The sequence below is a fragment of the Papio anubis genome, chromosome 1 (assembly GCF_008728515.1).
Source record: "Papio anubis isolate 15944 chromosome 1, Panubis1.0, whole genome shotgun sequence".
NCBI classification, from domain to species: Eukaryota; Metazoa; Chordata; class Mammalia; order Primates; family Cercopithecidae; genus Papio; species Papio anubis.
In genome coordinates this window covers 201,842,512-201,864,302 of record NC_044976.1, presented here as the reverse complement: position 1 = coordinate 201,864,302, position 21,791 = coordinate 201,842,512, and the positions used below count along the sequence as shown (strand labels likewise).

Sequence of the window (21,791 nt, the reverse complement as noted above, 5' to 3'; positions counted from 1 at the left end):
CTCTACTGCTTTGAATCCCCCTCATTTTCTCACTTTCCTTTTTCCTCAGCTTACAGTCCAACCCTTTAATCACTCCTGTACATACACCCTCAACAATCATGTCGTTCTATCATAGAACCCTTGAATAAACCAGTTAAATTCAGATGTACAGAGTCTGCATCTGAGTGGCTGACTAGGCCAGAGTGAAAGAATAACTGGATAAACTGGAATCAACTCAAGTTTACGACCAGACATCAAGATGGATCCCTCAGGGCTGTCGAGCAACCCAGCCGCCAGTCAACTCACCTTCTCACACTGTGGGACCTTCTGTTCTCTCTTTCAACCTCTAACACCCTTTTCCCACCTTTATTCTCAGCCAATGATCTTGCTTCCTATTTTACTGAGCATGTAGACACAATTGGAAGAAAACGTCACTGTATAGCCACATCCACCAATTTGCCTGTCTCTGATGGTGTACCCTGCCTGGTGGACAGCTGTGCCTGCCCCTCTTGAAGCCAGGCCCCGAGCGTGTGCACTGGTTCCTGTCCCCTCTGGCCTGCTCTTTGCTTATGCAATCACTTCTTCTCTCTCCTGCATCAAAGCTCTCCCACCTGCTGTCCCATTCCCATCAGCAGACAATCCCTGTCCTTTCTCCAGTCTTTAAAAAGAGCTCCTGGGCCGGGTGCGGTGGCTCACACCTGTAATCCCAGCACTTTGGGAGGCTGAGGCGGGTGGATCACGAGGTCAGGAGATCGAGACCATCCTGGCTAACATGGTGAAACCCTGTCTCTACTAAAAATACAAAAAATTAGCCAGGCGTGCTGGCGGGCGCCTGTAGTCCCAGCTGAGGGAGGCTGAAGCAGGAGAAAGGTGTGAACCTGGGAAGCGGAGCTTCCAGTGAGCCGAGATTGTGCCACTACACTCTAGCCTGGGCGACAGAGCGAGACTCTGTCTCAAAAAAAAAAAAAAAAAAAAAAAAAAAGGTCCTTTCCAGCAACTGCCCCCACTGAATCACCCTGGAGAAATTCTCTATATTCACTGTTCTCTCATTCTCTTTTGAACCCACTTGTATGAGGTTGTTGTCCCCACCAGTGTCCTGAAGTCATGACCAACGTTACCAGCAATCTTCACACACATATATCCCATAGTTGATTCTCGAGTCTTTTTCTTTTCTGATTTTTTTTTTAAGTTGGTTTCTGGAACATTCCACCGTCTTGGTTTTCTTCTACTTTACCTACTTCTTTGCAGCATCATTTTTCTGGATTCCTCTCCCTTTCCTGACCTCGGAATGTTGGAAGTTCCCCAAGTTCTGTCCTTGGGGCTTTTCTTGTCTCCATTTACATAAAACTTTTGTCAGAATCATAAATTCCGAATGTGTGACACCACCTCTTCGTGAACTTCTGACGAACACTTAAACTGTGTCTAGTAGGCATCTTAAACTTTACACTATACAAATTATTTGATTCCCCAACCCCCTGGCCTCCGCTACTATTCTTCCTCCCCTGTTCTTCATCTCAGGAAACTGCCATAGCGTCTTCCCAGTTAAACAACAACAATAAAACTCCCTGATTAAGGTGACTGTGTATCCCAATTTGCACTGTCAGTCTTTAACATCCCCTTTAACTGCCAAAAATTCTTGGTTTGCATAATAAATTACAGAGCCATGCTTCTCTGGTTCTTTTTTGCTTTTATCTATCAATATTCCCTGTTGAGTCCTCACTCTAAATATATTCTGAATTTACCCACGCCTCACCACCTCCACTGCAACCACCCCGGTTGGGCCACAATCATCTTAAGTCTTGACTGCTGCTGTGAGTGACTAACTGGTTTGTCTCATTTACTTTTCCTCTCAGTGGTTTATTTCCTACACAGAAGCCAAAGTGAGCTTTCAAAGAGTCTGTTCATGGCATTCTCCCTGTTCAAATCTTCCAGTGACTTCCCACTGCCATGAGAATGAAAACAGATATGGCCCAGCCACCTTTGACTTCATTTATCACTCTCTTGTTCCCCACTTCCAGCCCCACGTGCTGTAACTATAATAGGTTCATTGTCCAGTGCACACAGCAGGTCAATACAATGAGACCCTGGGTTGCAGCAGACGAAGAAATTTAATGGTAGGGCCACCAAACGAGGAGACGAGAAGAAGCCTCAAATTTGTCTCCTCCAGGAATTTGGGGTTAGGGTTTTTACAAGTTTTGGAGTGGACCAAAGTGTGGAGATTGTTGATTGGTCAAAGAGTGCAAGGTGAAGTCATGGGAAAAGGAGATGAAGAAACTGTATTCTCGTGCTGCTTCAGTTCCCCTGTGAAAGTCTTTAAACTGGTAGTTGCCAGCTGTTCTGCTGAAATTCAGGATCTGCTTAAGCAATTCTTAAACAAAAACCTTCTAATTCTAATGTCAGGAATTTTATCGCTAGGAACAATGGGGATTTGAATGGTCAATATCTAATGCTTTATGACTTTTGATTACAAGGAAATGGGTTAAAGTGCAGCCTGATTAATGCTTCGTTATAACTCTATTTCTGTCCAGAATTCTTGTTTACCCTGTGAAGACGGCTTCAATGTCTCTTAGCTGTTCCTAACCCACATTGTCTCCCCTCGGGTTTTCTGCTTTTGCTGTTCCTTCTGCCTAGAAGGCTTTCCCCTAGCAATCAGCATGGCTTGGATGCTCACTTTGTTCTGGTCTCTGCTTACATTTTGTTTTGCAGAGACTGTTGCCAGGTCCTTCTTCACTGCCTTACCTGGCTTTGCTTTTACTCAGACAACTTGCTGGTACCCGTCATTGTATCGTGTTTGTGTCTCTCCCATTGGCATACATGCCCCATGCCAACTTTGTTTCTTTTGTCTGACACTAGTTTATTAGACCCTGGAACAGTGACAAGCATAGAGTAGGGCTACTCTAATAAATATTTTTCAGTAAATATTTATTCAAAAAAATTAATGACTGGTTGAAGGAGTGAAGCAGTTCTCTTTTATTTAATTGGTTTCAATAATCTGTGTGCCAAGCAGTTTACTCTCCTATCTAGTCCTTTTAAAAACAGTGTGGCTACTGCTATCCTCCGGATTTCACAGACAAAGGAATGCAAGTGCAGAGAGGTCCAGGACCTTGCCAAGGTCACTTGACTGGTAAATGGCTGCTATACAGCCTTCCTAATGTTATCAGGTCACCAATTTAAGACACTATGGATTTTCACAAGGGAGAGAGTCTGGTGGTTTCTTGTAAATGATGACTTTGTTTAGTTTCTGTCTTCTCCGTGGAATGGACACATCCTGAGAGTAGGGTCTCTGCTGGATGCATTTGTTGACTATGACTAAGCCCTGGCTTGCCTCAACTGCTTCTTCCCTAGCCATTGTGATGCCACTCAACACCGGCAGATATAGCTTCTCCCTGACCCTGGTCCAATGAGAGCCCCACCCAGGGCACTGCAGAACGGGAGCCATGGCCTTGTCTTCTGTTCATGCTTCTTGGCAGTGCCTTTGAACACTGAGCAGCCAGCTTGGCCTCCCTGCTCCAGACCGCTGTGAGTAGCTCGTTAGTTTATCTGGTCCTTCTGCCTGGGCCACTGGCTTAAGTGTCTGTCTTCTAGTCATGTGCTCAGTGTCTGGTCCAATCTTACAACCATTCTGGGAATAGAATACCCACATCTGCACACTCGTCCATCAGCCAAATGGCCTGACTTCCTCACCCAAATCTAGTGGTCCCCTTGCTTCCTTTTCTCCCTAGGGTGACACTTGCTCCACTGTCTCTAATTCTAAGGTCTATGCTAACTGAAATCTTTCCAAAATTCTCTCCTCCTGGAAAGCATTCTGGACCACAGACCTCATCCTGGATTGGGCCTGAGTTATTTTTTACTGTTATAACAACATTCTTGTTGTTGTTATTATTATAGCAGCCAATTTTATGAAGCACTTTCCACATAGTATTTCCAATAATTTTCACAGTTACTCTGTGAGATGGGTACTGTTATCATTTCCATTTTATTGAGGAGAAATCTGGAATTTAGGGACATAAGTAAGGTTGAACCCCAGGTCACCCACTTGGCATGCGGCAGAGGTGAGATTCAAACCCAGGTAGCCTGGTTTCCGAAGACACTTCTCTACTCCCAAATAGCCTTTGCAGGGTGCTGGACTGATGATCCCCTACTAAGACAGGATGATTTACTCCAGCCACCTGAGGGGTTCTTGGGAAGTCTGGTCCAATGCTAACTCAGCTTTTGTTTGTGCTTGCATCCTCTTGCTTCGGGTAGGAGTAAGGGAGCTTCCAACCTGGATCCCAGGCCTCTTACACAGCCTGTGTCCCCTGCGCCTGGATGGACTACCTAGCCCTGGATGGTTAACGTTGCCTCATCTTTGATTCCCACATAGTGCTCGATGCATGGAAGGTGCTGGAGAAATTTGGCTAAATGAATCACCATTGGCTTGTTAAGAGCATGCCATTGGAGGGAAAATTATTTATTATAAAACAAACCTGAAAAGGGAAAGGGAAGACTGAGTGCTGGAAGTGAGAAACAAGATTGGAGATCAGGGAGATCGAGTTGGAAGAATATCCATAGGAAGGAGAAAAAAAGCATCAAGAAGCTCCATAAATCACAGCAGCAGTATTTTTACCTTCATTGTCCTTCTTTATTTCATGTCCCTGGCACCAAACAATTTATCATTCCCATTTCATGCTAAGTGCTACAAAAATAGCAATTGGCCCAACATTTGAATGGGAGATAGCAGTTTTGAAATAATAGCAAAACGTGAAACTATCTGAATTCTGGAATTTTCTGTAGTGTCCTCTCCACCCCCACCTCCAATTGCAGGTGTCTTTGCTCTGCATGGACACAAAAAGGCCAAGGGTAACAGACCTAGAAGGGAGGGGGAACCTTTTCCTGATATTTAGTGGCAAAGCTGAATGTGGGTTAATCTCACTCTTACATTCCTCTATTTCTGCCCTGCATAAGGCATTGTAGCCAGAAAACCCAAGATCACCTTCCGCTTCTATTGTAGGGTGTAGGGGGTGTTGAGAGGGTAGGTGGCAGGTGTTGGGTATTGGTGGGCAGCCCAGAGCTGAGCTGCAACATTTCCAAAGCTAGCAAGGGGGGCGGGAGAGGAGGGGGGAAGGAAGAGGAGAGGGTTTGATGCTTTCACAAAGCCTTAAAGGCAAAAATACTTGGACAAGAAAGCTTTTTAAAGCAATGACTCTATAGCACTCCCCCATTCCAGGTCTTTTCAGAACTCATTGAGTGATTAGAGTTTTAACTCATTATTTAGAAATAAATACTTGGAAACCACTCTTCAAAGCCGATACTTTAAAATCCACCTCCCCAGCTTCAGAATCTTATTTATACTTGAAAGAAAGGATTACTTTTTCCTTTGAAAAGTAAACTTTTCTGTCAGCAAATAATTACAGCCAGCACATTTCCAGTGGATGAGATTTGGGAAGCCCCTCATTCCTTCCCCTTTGCTTGCGGCCATCCAGCAAGGACTGCACCAAAGAACCCCAGCCCCATTCAATCAGTCATACTCATCATCAATTTCCCAGCATTTAATGTGTCCCAGAGAGGATGCTAAGAGATTTACATGTAGAATCACACTTAAAGCTCTTGCTTTTAAGGATAAAGAAATTGAGGCTAAGACACATGACTGGAATCCAAACTGAGGATGGTCAGATGCTAAAGTGCATCTCATGAATCATCAACGTCAATGGAAGACCACACCATTAGGATGGAAGACAAGCTGGGCATCCAACACAGAGGAGTAGTCCACTCCATTCAGTGGTTTGGAGCATTTCCAGGCTGCTCCTCTTAGCAATGGAGCCAAAGACAAACCTCTGATGGTCGTTCAGCTTGCTCTTTCTCTGGCCAGCTCAGTGGCTGCAAAAGTAGACAGAAAGCAGAGCGAAAGCACTGAGCCGTCCATCCTCTGGGACAATGCTGGGCTCCTCTTTAACAGGGAGAGCTGCCGTGGTCCTCCTGGGGTCTGCCCCTCCCAGGCCCAGCAAACACATTTCCTATTACACAGGGGCCACGCTGAAGTTTACAATTGCACTGCCTCTCCAGCCTCATGCTCTGCACAAGTGGGGAGAAAATGATACCCCGGGCAGGAGGTTTCTCTTATCTCTTTTCTCCCTAAGTCTTCTACTCAACATAACAAGTCTGCAATGCTCTAGAAAGTGATTGCCATCACGCCTGCTGCAAGCGCACAGGCTGTGTTGATGGGGTGTCCTACCTCTGACCTCAATCTCATTCACCAGTTCCTATCTCATCAGGGAAACTGACTGCTGTCTGAACCTTTTATCAGGCAGCAGGTACGAAGGACGTCTGTGAAAGCAAGAGGAGGTGTCGAAGGATGGTGTCCCCAGGGAACCAACATGACCAGAGGCAAATGCCACATGTTTTAAATCCAGAGGCCCAGGCTCACATCCCTCTATTTTCCCGCAAAGCTCTAGCCATGCCTTTCAGCCTTAGGCCTTCTGTCTACCACCTCCTTGCTGCCGCTCCGGGCCTGCCCTCTTGAGTCATTGGGTGCTCCCAGTTTATTTGCAAGGATGCTTCTTCCTTCTTCCAGAGCTTCAGGACGTGCTTTGCTCTGTCCTTCAGGCGTCACTGCTATAGACTGTCTTGGAGAGTGGCTGCCCTCCCTGATCCATCGTTTCTAAGAACTACGTATCAGCCACTTCCCTTGCTGCCATATTATTAAGTGCACAGACACTGCCCTCACTCCTCCACAGCCAGTTGGGCAGGAGTGATCTCCTGACACACTCCAGAAAGCCTCTCTGGGGCCATCCTCCAACTGTGCCCTCTGCACAGGGAAGGCATCTGTAAGGCCAAAAGAACAGCCTGGGGGACCCTGTGCCAGCTCCCACCAGCACCACCCTGCAGAATTCCCTGCTCAAATGTCCACTTTTATGGCCTGCCTGGACCTCATTCTCAGGAATATCTTCCTGGCCAGGTTCTGCTGCCTGAGTGCTCACCTCCAGGTGTGAGAGGAGCTGAGGGTGGCTGCTTTGGGGGTGTAGACAGAGCCTGGCCATGAAGGCAGGGGAGTTCACATGGGGGCATGGGAGCACACTCGTGAGGCAGGAAGAGCCAAGTGTGGGAAAAGAACTGGGGCTGGTGGCCAGGGGACGGGAAGGATGAAAATTCTAAATTTGAACCTGATCTTCCAAGTCATTTTAAAGTTGGGACTTAACTCACATACCATAAAATTTACCCTTTTGAAGTGTCCAATTCAATACTTTTTAGTATATTCACAAGATTGTACAACTATAATGACTATTGAATTCCATAACATTTCATCACCATCCCGCTAAAAAATAACCCACACCAATTAGTACTCACCCTCCTGGCAATCTTTCCATCTTTATAGATTTGCCTATTCTGGACATTTCATACAAAAGGAGTCATACAATGTGTTATATTTTGGGTCTGGTTTCTTTCACTCAGCATAATGTTTTTAAGATTCATTCGCATTGTAACATGTATCAATACTTTAACAGTGGCTGAATAATACTCCACTGTACCACATTTTCTTTATCCACTCCTTAATTGGACATTTGGGTTATTACCACTTTTTGGCAATTATGAACAATGCTACTGTGAATGTTCATTAATTTTTAGATGAACACATGTTTTCATTTATCTTGGGTACATACCTAGGAGTAGAATGACTGGGTCATGGTAATTCTAAGTTTAGCTTTTGAAGAACTGCTAGACTCTTTTCCAAAGTGACTGTGCCATACTTTTCATTCCTACCAGCAATGTGTAAGGGGTTCAGTTTCTCTACATCCTGGCCAGCCCTGGTTATTCTCTGTCATTTTGATTGAAACTATCGTACTGGATATGCAATGGTATCTCACTGTGGTTTTGTTTGCATTGCCTTAATGACCAACGATGCTGAGCACTTTTTCATGTGCTTTTCGGTAATTTGAATATTTTCTTTGTAGTAGTATCTATTCCAATCCTTTGCCCATGTAAAAAACTGGGTTAAGCTTTAATTGTTGAGTTGTGGGAGTTTTGTATATATTCTGGATACTAGATTCTTACCTAGTATATGATTTGCAAATATTTTCTCCCATTCTGTGAGTTATCTTTTCGCTTTTTTGATGGTGTCCTTTGAAGCACAAACGTTTTTAATTCTGATAATGTGCAATTTACCTATTTTTTTCTTGTGTTGTTTGTGCTTTTGGTATCATATCTGAGAAACCATTGCCTGATCTAAGATCATGCCTATGTTTTCTTCTAAGACCAGGCCATCTTGAAAGAAAAAATTGTCAAATATGGGGGAAAACTTATTTAATATTTCAGTTTGTTAACTGAATTTAAAAAGTATAAACATTTTTACATATGGTGTATGGCCCTCCATTACATGGTCTCAGGCCTTGTAAAATTCACAGTGGATCTTGACGTTGAGTAGCAGAAATGACATGACGTCCTGAAGTGATGGATGTGTTAATGTTGTTCTCTGGTTGTCTGTTTCTCATACGTCCTGTCTTTTCACGTGGTGAAACCCTGTCTCTACTAAAAATACAAAAATTACCTGGGCATGGCGGGATTAGGTGAGCGCCTGTAATCCCAGCTGTTTGGGAGGTGAGGCACAAGAATCACTTGAACCCGGGAGACAGAGGTTGCATTTATTGTGCATTTATTGTGTAGGAATTTCTCACCCATATGTGACTGAGCCCTGGCAGATAGTGTCTTCTCCTAACCATCATCATGTCTTCTAAGTTTTAGAGTACCTATTTAAATCTTAAAACCAAATGTATTGAATCCCAGTTACTATTCATATTTTAACATAGATGACCCTAATTTTGACGTGAGCTTAGCGACTCCTTTTTAGATCAATACATAATCTTTAAGACATCCACTGAGGAGAAAATGCAGAAAAGTCATAATTATGATGTTGTCTGGGATGCCTGCTACCTGGAGAACTTTGGAACTTCACAGTAAGGTCCAGAGTAATGAGTAGGCCAAATTGCAGAGGTAAACTGAGTCACAGATTAGCAAAGTGACTGTGTTGGAAAGACATAGGTAGCAAGAGTTAGACCTGTAATAGAGTCAGAGTTAAAGCTGCCAGTCTAGTGCCAGCCGTTTCTGAGCTAAGATAGAGCCTTTCCCATGCTGCAGGGCCTTTCCCGGTGCCATGGCAGCTTCACTTCTTGCTCCTGTGCCTTATGCCCTGCCCCATGCTCCTGCTGTCTCCTGTCTTAGCCAAGCCCTGGCTGCTGCTTCCTCTAAGATGTTGCTACCTGCTTCTCTCTGGGCTTCACATACTTCTCCCTCTCTCTCTGTCTCTTTTTAAAAATCAGGAATCACATAAAGTCAAGGAAACTCCAGACAATCTTCTATGGGCAGCTTTTTGCCCAGATGGGAGTGGTCGGGTGAAGACAGGTGCTTGAAATTCTGAATTCCTGTTTCAGTCCACTTCCTGCTGAACAGGTGTCAAGGTCACGGCACCTCGCTGTCCCTTGGTACTAACCCCATTTCCTGTTGTCTGAAAAGGCAGGAATTAGAATGGCATAATGACAGAGCTCATTGTAAAACATTGACCAAGGTTGTAGGTGGCCGAGTTCTATCAAATTCCTCTATAAGCTGAATTGCCAGAACTGACGAGTTAAAGCCCAGTTTCTGTTCTGCCTTAACTGGGGCCTTCACAATATACATTGTCTCTGCACAGGATTTAGATATAAATGAGGATTGGATAAGCATAATCATAGATTTTAATTCAGCTGATTTTGGCCTTTGGACGTAACTACTCAGTTTTAACATCCAGAGTGACTATCAGATGCAAATGAAGAAGGAATCAGCATTCTAAATTGTTCCCCAACTCCAGTCAGTTATTAAATTGTGAAGGATTGATTGCTAGGGAAGGCCAAGCCTAATCCAGAGGAAACACAGGCAAAAGTTTACACTGCCTGGTCAGTGTGACCAGTGCTGGGCTTGGGGGACTCCCAACCCAGAAGCCAATGTACAAGCTGGGTGCTCAGGGGAACCTCTCCCTGCTAGCTGAAGGGTTAAAAGTGGGGAGACATGAAAAACCCCAATGTACTGTGGAAGAAGTGGCTTCTGGGACCTGAAGCCTTAATTGAAGTCAGAAGGTGTCTTTCCTCAACCCAGCCCCCTCTGCGGCAGGTGGCCCTATCACCTCCTTTCTCCACTTGCACAACAGACCCTTTATTTCATGGTAGACAAAGGTCTGCGAATGGGAGCAGCAGTGCCAGATTATAAACCATACATTTTCCTGTGCTAAATCACTCAGACTTGGGACTCTCAGGAGTCTGGCTGCAGAGTGGTATAGTCTATCAACAAGTTAATTTTCTTCCCATTTAAGCACAGAAAAAAACCATCTTTTCTGATTGTTGTTTAGTTCAATGTGTCAGTTCAAACTTTGATCTTGCAAGTATAGATTTCTTTCTACTTCTTTCCTAGGGGTATTACCATTAAACTAGAACTAAGGCACAGTTCGGGGAGCACAAAGTCGCTGTTTAAAGCAGGAGTCCAGAAGTGCAGGGAATGGACATCTTTCGTAGGACCACAACGTAGAGACCACAACTTAGAGACACTGGGCATCTAAGACTGTACACTGAGCATGTTTGTCTAGCAGCCATTGCCAAGACGTCCCAGTTGAAGTGCCCTTTATTATTATTCATTTACTTATTGTAGAGACGTGGTCTTGCTATATTGCCCAGGCTGGTCTTGAACTCCTGACCTCCAGCAATCCTCCTATCACAGCCTCCCAATGCACTGAGATTATAAGCGTGAGCCACCACGGCTGGCCAGCAAGTGTTCTTTACAATTCACAAAGCCCTGGGTGGGGCCAGGCATGGTGGCTCATGCCTGTAATCCCAGTACTTTGGGAGGCTGAGGTGGGTGGATCACCTGAGGTCAGGAGTTCGAGACCAGGCTGGCCAACGTGGTGAAACCCTGTCTCTACTAAAAATACAAAAATTACCTGGGCGTGGCGGGATTAGGTGAGCGCCTGTAATCCCAGCTATTTGGGAGGCTGAGGCACAAGAATCACTTGAACCCGGGAGACAGAGGTTGCAGTGAGCTGAGATTGCACCACTACATTCCAGCCTGGATGACAGAGTGAGACTCCATCTCAAAACAACAACAACAACAACAACAAACCTGGGTGGGACACTATTATCTGTCCACCCACCATCTTCTGAGATATCGTCCCCCTCCAGCTGCACCCTGTGGTTCCTGTGAGAGCAGTCATACTTTACAGGTCCTGTTCCCTTAGCCACAGGTGGTTGGGCAAGAATTGGTCACATAAACTCAGATAGGCCAGTAGGATGTCTTCCCTAAGGTTTTTGGGAGCAGAACCAGTTCTCTCTGTTGTTAAAACAGGGGATATGAAAGTTGGGAGTTGTCACTGGCTTTGGTCTCTGACACATGGAAGAAGTCAGTCTCCAGAAAAAGGCTAAAACCTCCAAGCACAGAGGTAAGGAATGAAGAGAAATTTCCTTGCAGCATGCAAGCTGCCGGTTCTGGGACAGAATAAATTAAAATAATTTATAAATAAAATATATCCTTTATTAAAAATAAAATAAAATAATAAAAGAAAAATAATTAAATTATATTTTATATTATTCCCCCATGTGAAGGGGCACACCGCCTTCCTTCAAATAGTTTTTATAAGATCCTCTAGCATCCTTATACAATATCCCCCATTTTGCCTAAACGTGGGAGCCCTGTTTTTTTGAAACCGAAATAGCTTTGATTGTATTACACACATCTCACATGAATCTCCCAACAATCCTGTGAGGCAGATATTATTACCCCAATTTTGGAAATAAGAATGAGGCCCAGAGAGGTTAAGTAGTCTCTTCCAAAGTCATGTAGCTTTTACAAGGCAAAATCAGAACCCCACCCCAGTCTTGACTGACAGGCCCAAGGTGGAAAGAAATTCTCCTGCTTCTAGCTGTGTCAGGAGAAGACTCACAGACTACAGTCTGCACTGCTCCGCTCTGTCCTTGGTTCTCTAAGCTCTGACAGCCAAGCAGGCTTGGACTGGAATGCCTTTGAGAGTGGAGCAATTATAACAAGGAAGGTATATTCCCTTAGTATGCTTCCCTATCAGCCTCATTTGCAGAATGTTCTCTCCAGCCCCTGACACTACTGCTTAGACTTTAATTCATCAGCTCAGCTGCAGATGGTGTCATCCTCTGGGACTTTGCTTGTTATTAACTATCACCAGTATTCTCACCCCAGCGCCGGCTCCAGCTGACTTGGACTTTGGGTGAATTATACACTATCCATCCACTACCCCTTTCCCAGGCAAGATCCCTTCCAAGACCCCAACGATGCAGGCTTTTCCCTGTGTCCAGATACCCTGATCCGGTGTTTCCAACTCAGCCAGGAGTTCTCAGTATTGTATTCTATTCTGAAGATGCCGCAGGAGTTTTTCAAAGGACAACCAAAGCTCCAGCTGCATGGGCACGGCTGGCCGGCCCCTTCCACCTGTCTCCTGCCTCTCCTCACCCGACAGGGAGCCGCAGTTGCCTCAGCAGCCATAGAACAACACAGCATTGCTCTCACCATGGTCCCACAGTAATTAAAAAGAAACACTCAGGTTAGGTGGCAGAGCCTAATCCTGTAGGCAACAAGACCATTAGAAAGCCCGCAGCCCATCCTTGGTTCAGCTCCCTCTTTCCCCTTTCTTTCTATCTGGGAAGCCAGCTTGAGACCTAAGCAAGGGCTGGCCAGCTTCATTATTCATGGCCCTTCCTCGCCAGCAAATTAGGACTGATGTGGCTGAGGTTGGGACGTGGAAATCAGGATTTCATATGGATCTGTTTCCTCTTTTACTAAACTCTTTGTGGGGTAAACAAGGATTATAAACATTCAAACACAGAAAATAATTTTGTTTTTTAAAAGACGAATTCCTATGTAATTATGTCTTCTCAGCTGTCCTTTTTCCACAGGGCTCCTGCTCCTCCCTGTCCTTCCACATATCAGCCTCGGTGAAGGGTGACACCTGAGCAGTCGGCCTTGGTTTTACAGGTGTGTGCTCCAGGGCTCTAGAGATCCAAAGCAAGTTATCCAGAAAGGCAATTGGAGAAACCACATCCCTCAGTCAAGGGCCTTTGTCCATTCATAGATGTGTCTACGTCTAGGTCCGTCTGCCTTGAAATATAAAATGTCCCAGTGAAGAGCCCTGTGTTAAATGACTCAGGCCTAAGACTCCCACTGGGTCTATTACATCCAATCCAACAGTGAGATAATTGTCCTTGTTTTGAACGTGGCCTCAAGTTTTTCCACAGAGTCGTGTAGTTGAATGTGTCTGGACAAATGATAATTGTCCATCAAAGAGCAATATTCTTATTCTCTAGCTCTACTGGAAGGGAACAAAATGGAATGGCCAGCTGGTGCCAAAATACAGCTTAAAATTACCAAGCCATACTGCCTCGTGACAGGAAGTTCAGAAGGCAGGACACCATATTTGATGATGACATTAGGAGTAAGAGTACCATTCACAACTTAAAGGATCCACAGGGTGTCCAAGAATCAAAGGCTTAGGTTCTTAAGCCAAGTAAATAAAGAACACTTGCATCTGAACACCCTCAAAGATCCCACTAAGCTCTCTGGTCTTCAGAGATCTGATACACTCTCAAAACTTCCATTTTTAAACACTCCTAGAAGAATGATTAAACACAAAATTTCTAAATTATGTGACATGGTTTGGCTCTGTGTCCCCACCCAAATCTCATGTTGAATTGTAATTTCCACTGTTGGAGGTGGGGCCTGGTGGGAGGTGATTGGATCACATGGGTGGGTTCTAATGGTTTATCACCATCCCCCTAGTGCTCTCTCATGATAGAGTTGTCACGAGATCTGGTTGTTTGAAAGTGTGTAGCACCTCCCACCACTCTCTCCTGTTGGCCAGTGAGGATGTCCTTGCTTTTCCTTTGCATTCCTTCATGACTGTAAGTTTCCTGAGGTCTCCCCAGAAGGCGATGCCTGTACAGCCCACAGAACTGTGAGCTGATTAAACCTCTTTTCTTTATAAATTACTCAGTCTCAGGTATGTCTTCATAGCAGTGTGAGAATGGACTAATACAGTATGCATGTCCTTTTATTGACTTAGATAATGCACAATCAAACTTCAGTTGTGGGCACTATGACTTGTGCCTGCAATCCCAGCTACTGAGCAGGCTGATGTAGGAGGATTGCTTGAGCCTAAAATTTATAAAAAATAAAACAAAAGACAAACAAAAAGTCCTCAGTTGAATAGAAATATGAAACAGGGAGATTAGGCAGGTAGTTTGTTATAAGAAGTCAACCAAGAATCAGAAGGAATAACAATAATACTAGTTAAATTGACTGAGTACTTACTTTGTGCCATGCCTTGCATTTTACTGAGTATTTTACATGTAGAATTTATGTAATCCACTCTAAAACTCTATGAGGTTAAGTAGCATTATCATCCCCATATTTCAGGGGAGGCACTAAATGAGGAATCTGAAATGGGATTTGTTCTGTAGAAGAGGAAATTCTCAAGGTTGAGTTTCAGTTAAGTATTGAAATCAATGATGGTAAGTATTAAATTATATGCAATGTCAACTGACTCTTGAGTCAAGACTAGATACTCTGGGAGTTTCAAAGATGAAGCAGACAGAAACTTTGCCTTCAAGAATGTACAACTCTGGTATTCACTTTGCCTACAGACCATTTGTACAGACAAGACCTGTAGATGATTTCCATTAACTCAAAAATAATTCAGATAGATATTTGTCCAGGGCTTCCTCAGTGTCCCTTCTCAGTTGTAGATGTTCAAATGGACAAAAAATAAGTCAAAGCCTGCAGGGCTGCCCATAATGAAGTACAAGAATGAGCAACGCAGAGCATAGGTGTTTATGGAGTCGAGAGCAGCATGTCTGTAGACCAGAGAAGCCGAGGAATGTATGCAAGTGGAAGCTGGCCTTCCCTTGGGCCCTGAAAAATGGGCAGAAGATGAAGAACAGATATGCCAGGAGAAGGGGAAAGAAATATCATAAAAAGATGCAAGGAGGTGGGAATGAAACTGACCAGAGTATGGAGGGACTGGGGGTATAGCTGGAGGTAGAGTTAGTTAGGCCGGCTGGAACTGAAGAGGGATTAACCATGCCATTTCCCAGCATGTCGACTTTCAAATTCCTCTAGAAATAAATTTGAAGGAGTAAGGCAGCTGGTCATAGTGAGGAGCTGATCAGGCAGACCCTGCCTCATAACAGTGTCCTGTTGGCACATTCTCCTCCAGGGCTGGGGCTGTGATACATGCAAGATGAGACCAATAACAGTTCCCTCCATCTTTGTAAGAAAAAGTTGATCCCTTCAAGAGATGGCTAGGAAATCTCTTGGTTCTTGGAAAGAGACTTAGTTGGAAGGTATAATTGAAGGTGAGAAGATAGTTTGGAAAAACAAAGCAACAAACCAATCCTAATAACGAATGCCCACACAGTTGTTTCAAAACAATTACACAAAACTGGAAGTCAGCTGGACATGGTGGCTTACACCTGTAAATCCAAGCATTTTGGGAGGCTGAAGCAGGAGGATTGCTTGAACTGAGGAGTTTGAGACCAGACTAGGCAACAAAGCAAGACCCTGTCTCTACAAAAAAATTAAAAATGAAAACAAAAAACCCAAACTGCAAGTCTCCTAGTTATTCTGAATTTTGATGATGGCTTCACCTGCCCACAACGGCTGCCTCACTGATGGCTTGGTATCCAATATGCTGCTTTATATCTGCTATATACTTCCTGGCATTGAGCAGGCCTTGATCTCTAACTCAAGCATGCCCTGATCTCTAACAGAGATAGGCACATGCATGAGAGTGGCTTCCATCACACAGGCCATTTCTCTGACTCTTCACTGTGATGCTTAACACTGCCAAGTGCTAAAGGAAGCCACTGAGTGCTCCAGACACTTCTCAGGCAAAAGCTACATTCTCTTATCCTATGTCACACAGACTCAAGGAGGGGCAGGGTTCCTCGACAACTCTGCGTGTCCTGGACAATCAGGTGGGCAGGGGCAGGGATTGGATGAGGAAGAGGATAGAAAGCCAAGTGCGATAGTTATGTCCCATTCCACTGGAGAAAGAAGGGTGTCTCATGGCTTCAGGGGAAGGCCTGGAGCAGAGGTGGTCAAAGCATGCTGCCTTTGCAAATGACGCAAATGGTATCCCACTGATTCTCCTCAAATTCGGAACTCATGAAACACAGTTAGTGGGGAATGGTTGATGGGTTTGGAGACAACTTCTTAATGTAATCTAGATGAAGATACTCTGAAGAATGGATATACAGCAGCTGGGTAAACAGGAAACACCAGTCACTTTTGGTTTTGAAAAGAATTTCATTTCCTGCGAATATTACCAATAAATAAGTATATTTGATTTAGAGGGAATTTGTAGAGCTTCACAGACATTGTCTCGCAGGATGATTCCCAACCTGCATCAAAGAAATTTGCACCAAGCTGGTATTTTGACTCATAGTCATAGTCAGAGATGCTGAGCTTAAATAATTTAACGAGAAATTTGTGAAAAATTTAGAGACACTTTCTGTCTCTCTGTGTAGTTCAATTGTCTAGACTAGTATTTGTTAAGTTTTAAATCCCATAAATTTATTCTTTTTTATGTATAAATACATACATATATATGCATAAACACAGATATTTGCCTACACCTAGATTTCATGGGTTTTGCTGGGGCCTGCGCCTTTGATAGAGGTGTCTCTTTCAGGTTCTCTGTCATTTCATGATACAGAATGGTGTGGAAGAACTAATGGTATATAGAACGACCTGTTTCAAATATCTCCTTAAAGATTATGTCCAAGCGCAGTTTTAAAAAATCAAATCATATTTTCAATTGACTTCTAGATTTATCTACTTAGAGCTGGCTTTCCTAAAGATATATACTACATCTTAATGACCATTTGGTAAGTTCTTATTTCTGTATGCTGGAATAATCTAAGAGTGAGGTCATATCTGTGCACTGAGCTAAAATAGTCTGATGGCTCTCCCTGCCCTGAGTCTCACAGCTCTCCTTACTTACTCTGGTGGTCTAATGACTCTTCCTGTACCTCGTCTGACAGCTCTCTTTACCCCTATCCCTAGTCCCCTACTCTGATGGTTCTCCTTGCCCCTAGTCTGATGGCTGTATGCCTTTTCCCCAAGTGCTTAACAGCTTCTCATTTTCCTCTCTCTTGAACACCACTCAGAGCTGGGGAGGGGAACAAACAAGCTAGGGCACCAGAAGGCTGATGCTCAGACTGAGCTATTCCTTCTGGGTGAGTGGGTTCTCAAGGGAACAGCTGTTAACTGGCTGTAGACCCAAGTCTATGGGGCCAGCGTGACCATATCCCCTTCCTACCTCACACACAAGGCAGGAAATGAATAGAGGGCTGGTCTTGCCAGGTAAGGCTTCACCTGTGCCCTCAGCTGTGCCAACTCCAGCTCCTTCAGCTGTGCAGGACACGAGGACTCTGGGGGCCATGGTGTGGCTTGGCTTGAAAACATGAGACACACACATGGGCTGCTGTGAACCAAGGCTTCTCTCTGTGTGATACTGGCTGTAAAGGTCTGCTCCCTTCAAAAGGAGAAACACTGGGGATGCATTCTACTTTATGTTACAAAATCAATAGCCATGGGCAGTCATCATAGGGAGCATATAACACGACAGGGTTTCTCCATAACTGTTCCTGGATGTTTCCTTTCCCTATTGAAATGTATTTATGTCTTGCCTTTTTTTTCCCAATAGGATTTGAGACAGGCATTCCTGGACTTAGTATCTTAAAAGACATCATGATAAAATAGAAACCTTACTTCCACGGCCTGACACCTCGTGCAGATAACCAATGCCCTCTCCTCTGGAGAATCTCAGACGCAGCATCTCAGACACAGTGTGTGCTTTCAGTGGCTTATGGTAAAGACCTGGGTGTGCTGGGGTATAAAACCTCTTGTCTAGAAACTTTTCTGAGAGTAGTTAAAAGCTACCTGCTAACCTCACCCTTGCAACAAGTTGCTGAGCTCCTTTGGGCAGGGTACTCTCCTTGGTGTGGGGACACCGAGACGACTGGGCAATGTCAGAATGTCAGATTGGATTCTCTGCCAGTGGTTGGAGGGAAAGACAGGGACGGTTCTGCAGCACAGCTTGGTCTGTGTCATGTGATGACAGGGCCATATAAAGAGGCAGTGGGCGGTGCAGGTGAGGAATACTCATTCTGGACTCACTATGCCTGTGCTGGCGCTCATCTCCACCAGTGACCAACTGCGGGCTCTGTGGCACCATCCAGCTTCCTTGCACCTCACACCCCACATCGGTAAAATAGGGCAGAGGGGCAATGGGGAGCAGTTAATAACAATACATACTGCACAATGTTGCTGTGATGATTCAATGAAATAAATCACGTAAACCAATTCATGAGCGCTTAATAAGCCTTCCACCAGTATTTGGGCCAACTGATGTGCTAGGTCGTAAGGCCTCTTTGTAAGATACAACGTATGATACAAAGATAGGGTGCTGGGGCTGTATCCTATGTACGTAACTCCGTAATTAGTTCTTTTGTAATCTATAATCCTTGTCGTGCACCCTGAATTTCACATTTGGTGAATGTCAAAATACTACCAACAATTTCTCCCAACTTCTGAACTCAGGGTAGGTGGTGTTTTAGTTTGCTTTCTGATGTTTATAAAAGAATAGTTTAAACTGGGTAATGTTATACAGGGAAGAAATTCATTTGCTACAATTATGGAGGTTGAGAGGTCCAGGGTCAAGGGGTTGCATCTGGTAAGAACCTTCTTGCTGGTGGGGACCCTGTGGCACCCTGAGGTGGTGCAGGGCATCACATGGGAGGGGGCTGAGCATGTTGGTTTGGGTCTTTCTTCCTCTTCTTTTTTTCTTTTTTCTTTTTTTTGAGACGGAGTCTCGCTCTGTCGACCAGGCTGGAGTGCAGTGGTATGATCTCAGCTCACTGCAAGCTCCACCTCCCGGGTTCATGCCATTTTCCTGCCTTAGCCTCCCTAATAGCTGGGACTACAGGCGCCCGCCACCACGCCCAGCTAATTTTTTGTATTTTTAGTAGAGACGGGATTTCACCATGTTAGCCAGGATGGTCTCGATCTCCTGACCTTGTGATCCACCTACCTCGGCCTCCCAAAGTGCTGGGATTACAGGCGTGAGCCACCACACCTGGGCTCTTCCTCTTCTTACAAAGCCACTGGTCCCACTCCCATGATAGCCCAGTAATCCATTAACCCATTAATCTATTCATGTAGGCACAGCCCTCATGACCCAGTCACCTTCTAAAGACCTCACCTCTCAATACTCATTGAGGATTAAATTTCAACATGGGTTTTGGAGGGGACAAATGTTCAAATCATAGCAGGTGGGAAGTGAGGTGGCTCCATCTGCCTCTTGGACCTTCCTTCCCCTTGCTGTTTCTATAACACACCAGATGAACACCTTGTGTTGCCAACCACCACCGCCACACATCAACAACAAAAATCCCTCATGCAAAAATCCATGAGATTAGTAGGCTCAGCAAGGCTTGGGGGCTGGGCCCACACTGCAGTGCTCAGCTCGCTGGCATCTTGATGGCTCACACTTTATCTCTCTCTCACCTCTGCTCCTCTCCCCACCCTCTCATGCTGTCCCTAGATCTCCAACTTCTACTTGCTATATTATGCAGAATAGTCTTTCTTGGAAGAATTCTCCTGATTTTTCGTCTCCCCAGCTGAATCTGAAACCCCCGAAGGACACAGGAGTGTATTTTATAATCATGCTGGATAGTGAAGGAGTGAAGGATGTGTCATCCAAAAATATGCCGGATTGATGATTTAGGGCTGAAAACACTGGAAAAATTGTAGTTTCGGAAAGGGCCAGCTGACTTGTCTCTTCCTGCATTCAGAAAGGATAAGTATTTCTCCTGCTTAGGGGTGGGGGATACCATTGCCATATTAGCATGTGAAAATAGCCCTTATCACCAGAGACTGGGAAGTGACGGCTGGAATGGACCTGAATGAATATGTATTAGAGAGTAACCCTTATCTCCCATCTGTTTTACACTCCTCCACCCGCCCCTGTATCTCTCCTAATGACTCTCCTAGAAAATTTACTGCCCTCACCGATTTTCTTTGTCCTGTCACTTCTTAAAATTGTCATTCTTTGTCTAAAGAGTCCAAAAACATCTGGCTTTGGCCACTTTTTCAGACTTCACTCTCCTGTGAAGATCTCCATGCACATGGAAAACTCATACAATTTGTATGTTTTTCTCTTGTTAATCTGCCTGGTGTCAATTTGGTTTCTAGATGCAGCCAAAGAGCCCTCATAAGAGTTTAAGGAGGTTGGAGGGGATCTCTGCCTCCCCTGCAATAGCACCTAGTGCCCCAACAAGTTGGCTGTGCTCAGTATGCACCCCTGTTGAACAAAGCGTTCCCCTCTTTAAAGTCCTGTGCACAAAAATAACTCTGGCCACCATGAGTACCCTTTCGGGAGTTTATAATCAAATGTAGCACTTCTAGTTAGTTCTAGTGTGGTCTAATTGATCCCACTGACCCAAATGTCTTGTTAAATATTATTGCCAAATAAAAAAAGCACAAATTGCCACAGCCTACTCATCTAGGGACATCATAATGTTAGCTCAGTCCCTCCACTGGCTCAGAGGACTTGGAGAAGCCATGTGCTCTTATGACACTTGAGATGCAATAGAAGCGAAGTGCACGCTTTCCCCTGGTCTCTAAGCAGGCTGCTCGCCTTCTCTGTGGTTCTGGTTTCAGTCCCTCTGCCTTGTGGGTAGAGTTGCCAATCACCGACCGCCCCCAGGCCTGCTGGGGAGAAGGGGCCTCCCACAGCATCTGCTGAACAGTTGGCCGAGGCAGCCACGTCTCAGGACCCCTCCCTTCTTCCAATGCTGGCTTGGCTGGGGCTTTGCCCCTGACTGGGTGCTGATGCCATGGCACAGTGACAGGCAGAGACAGCCTCTCAGAAATGTGAGTAAGACACACCCAGCAAAGGAGGAGAGGGAACTTGTCAACTGTGGGAGCAAAAGCTGCAAATTTTGAAATGGATAGAGAACAGGAAAGCCCAGGGAGAATTGTACGCCAGGCAGTCCTGGGGCCTGCAACCACCCAGGAGCAGAAATAGCCTGTCCGGTGACAGAGCCTGCAGGAGAGCTTATTCATGAAAGCCCAGTGCCCCCAGAGAGGAGGAAACCAGAATATGAATGATCTGGGTCCTAGCCCCCTTTTGACTTTTTGGTGAACCCCTTTGTCAATAGGTAAACGGAAATCATTTACTTGAGAAGTCTCCACACGAAAGGAGACAGCGCCTCTTCCTGCTCTACTACATCTGATGTCCTTACCCCAACAACGCTCAACAGGGAAGCCTCGTAACCCCACCTGACAAGAAGGGGCTGGCCCTCAGGGAGGTTAGGTGTCTCGCCCACAGCTACACAATGGCGATGCCAGCACCCCGGGTTTACTGAACCACACTGCCTCTGTGGCATCACCAAAGCTTCCTCCATTTCAGCCTCCCGACTTTAGGCCATTCCTCTCTCCACTCAAAGAGACAGACCAGGAAGAGCTGACGAGACTACCAGCAATGTCCTCAGGCCAGGGCAGCCACACGAGAAAAGACTTGCCCTCCTTCCATCCACTGGGCTTAGGTGGGCAGAGCAGGGCATGGTTCCTGCTGCCCTTTTGCCAGGCAAGTCAAGCATGTTACAGGTGAAGCGCTCCTCCCCACTGAGCTTGGCTCAAAGTCAAACGGAAACACTCATCCTTCTTTACAGCTCATGTTCAAAGGCCCCGAGGCCCAAGAACACATGACTCATCCTTCCCAAGGTGGGTGGATT

The 21,791-nt window shown here is 45.1% G+C and overlaps 1 long non-coding RNA gene across 1 annotated transcript; it reads left to right on the top strand.

Annotated features, from left to right (window-relative positions):
• Positions 1-971: 971 nt before the first annotated feature.
• Positions 972-4,584, top strand: LOC103880737. Its single transcript, XR_641927.3, has 2 exons — positions 972-3,498; positions 4,225-4,584. It is a non-coding gene; the product is annotated as an uncharacterized LOC103880737 (long non-coding RNA).
• The last annotated feature ends 17,207 nt before the right edge of the window (positions 4,585-21,791 follow it).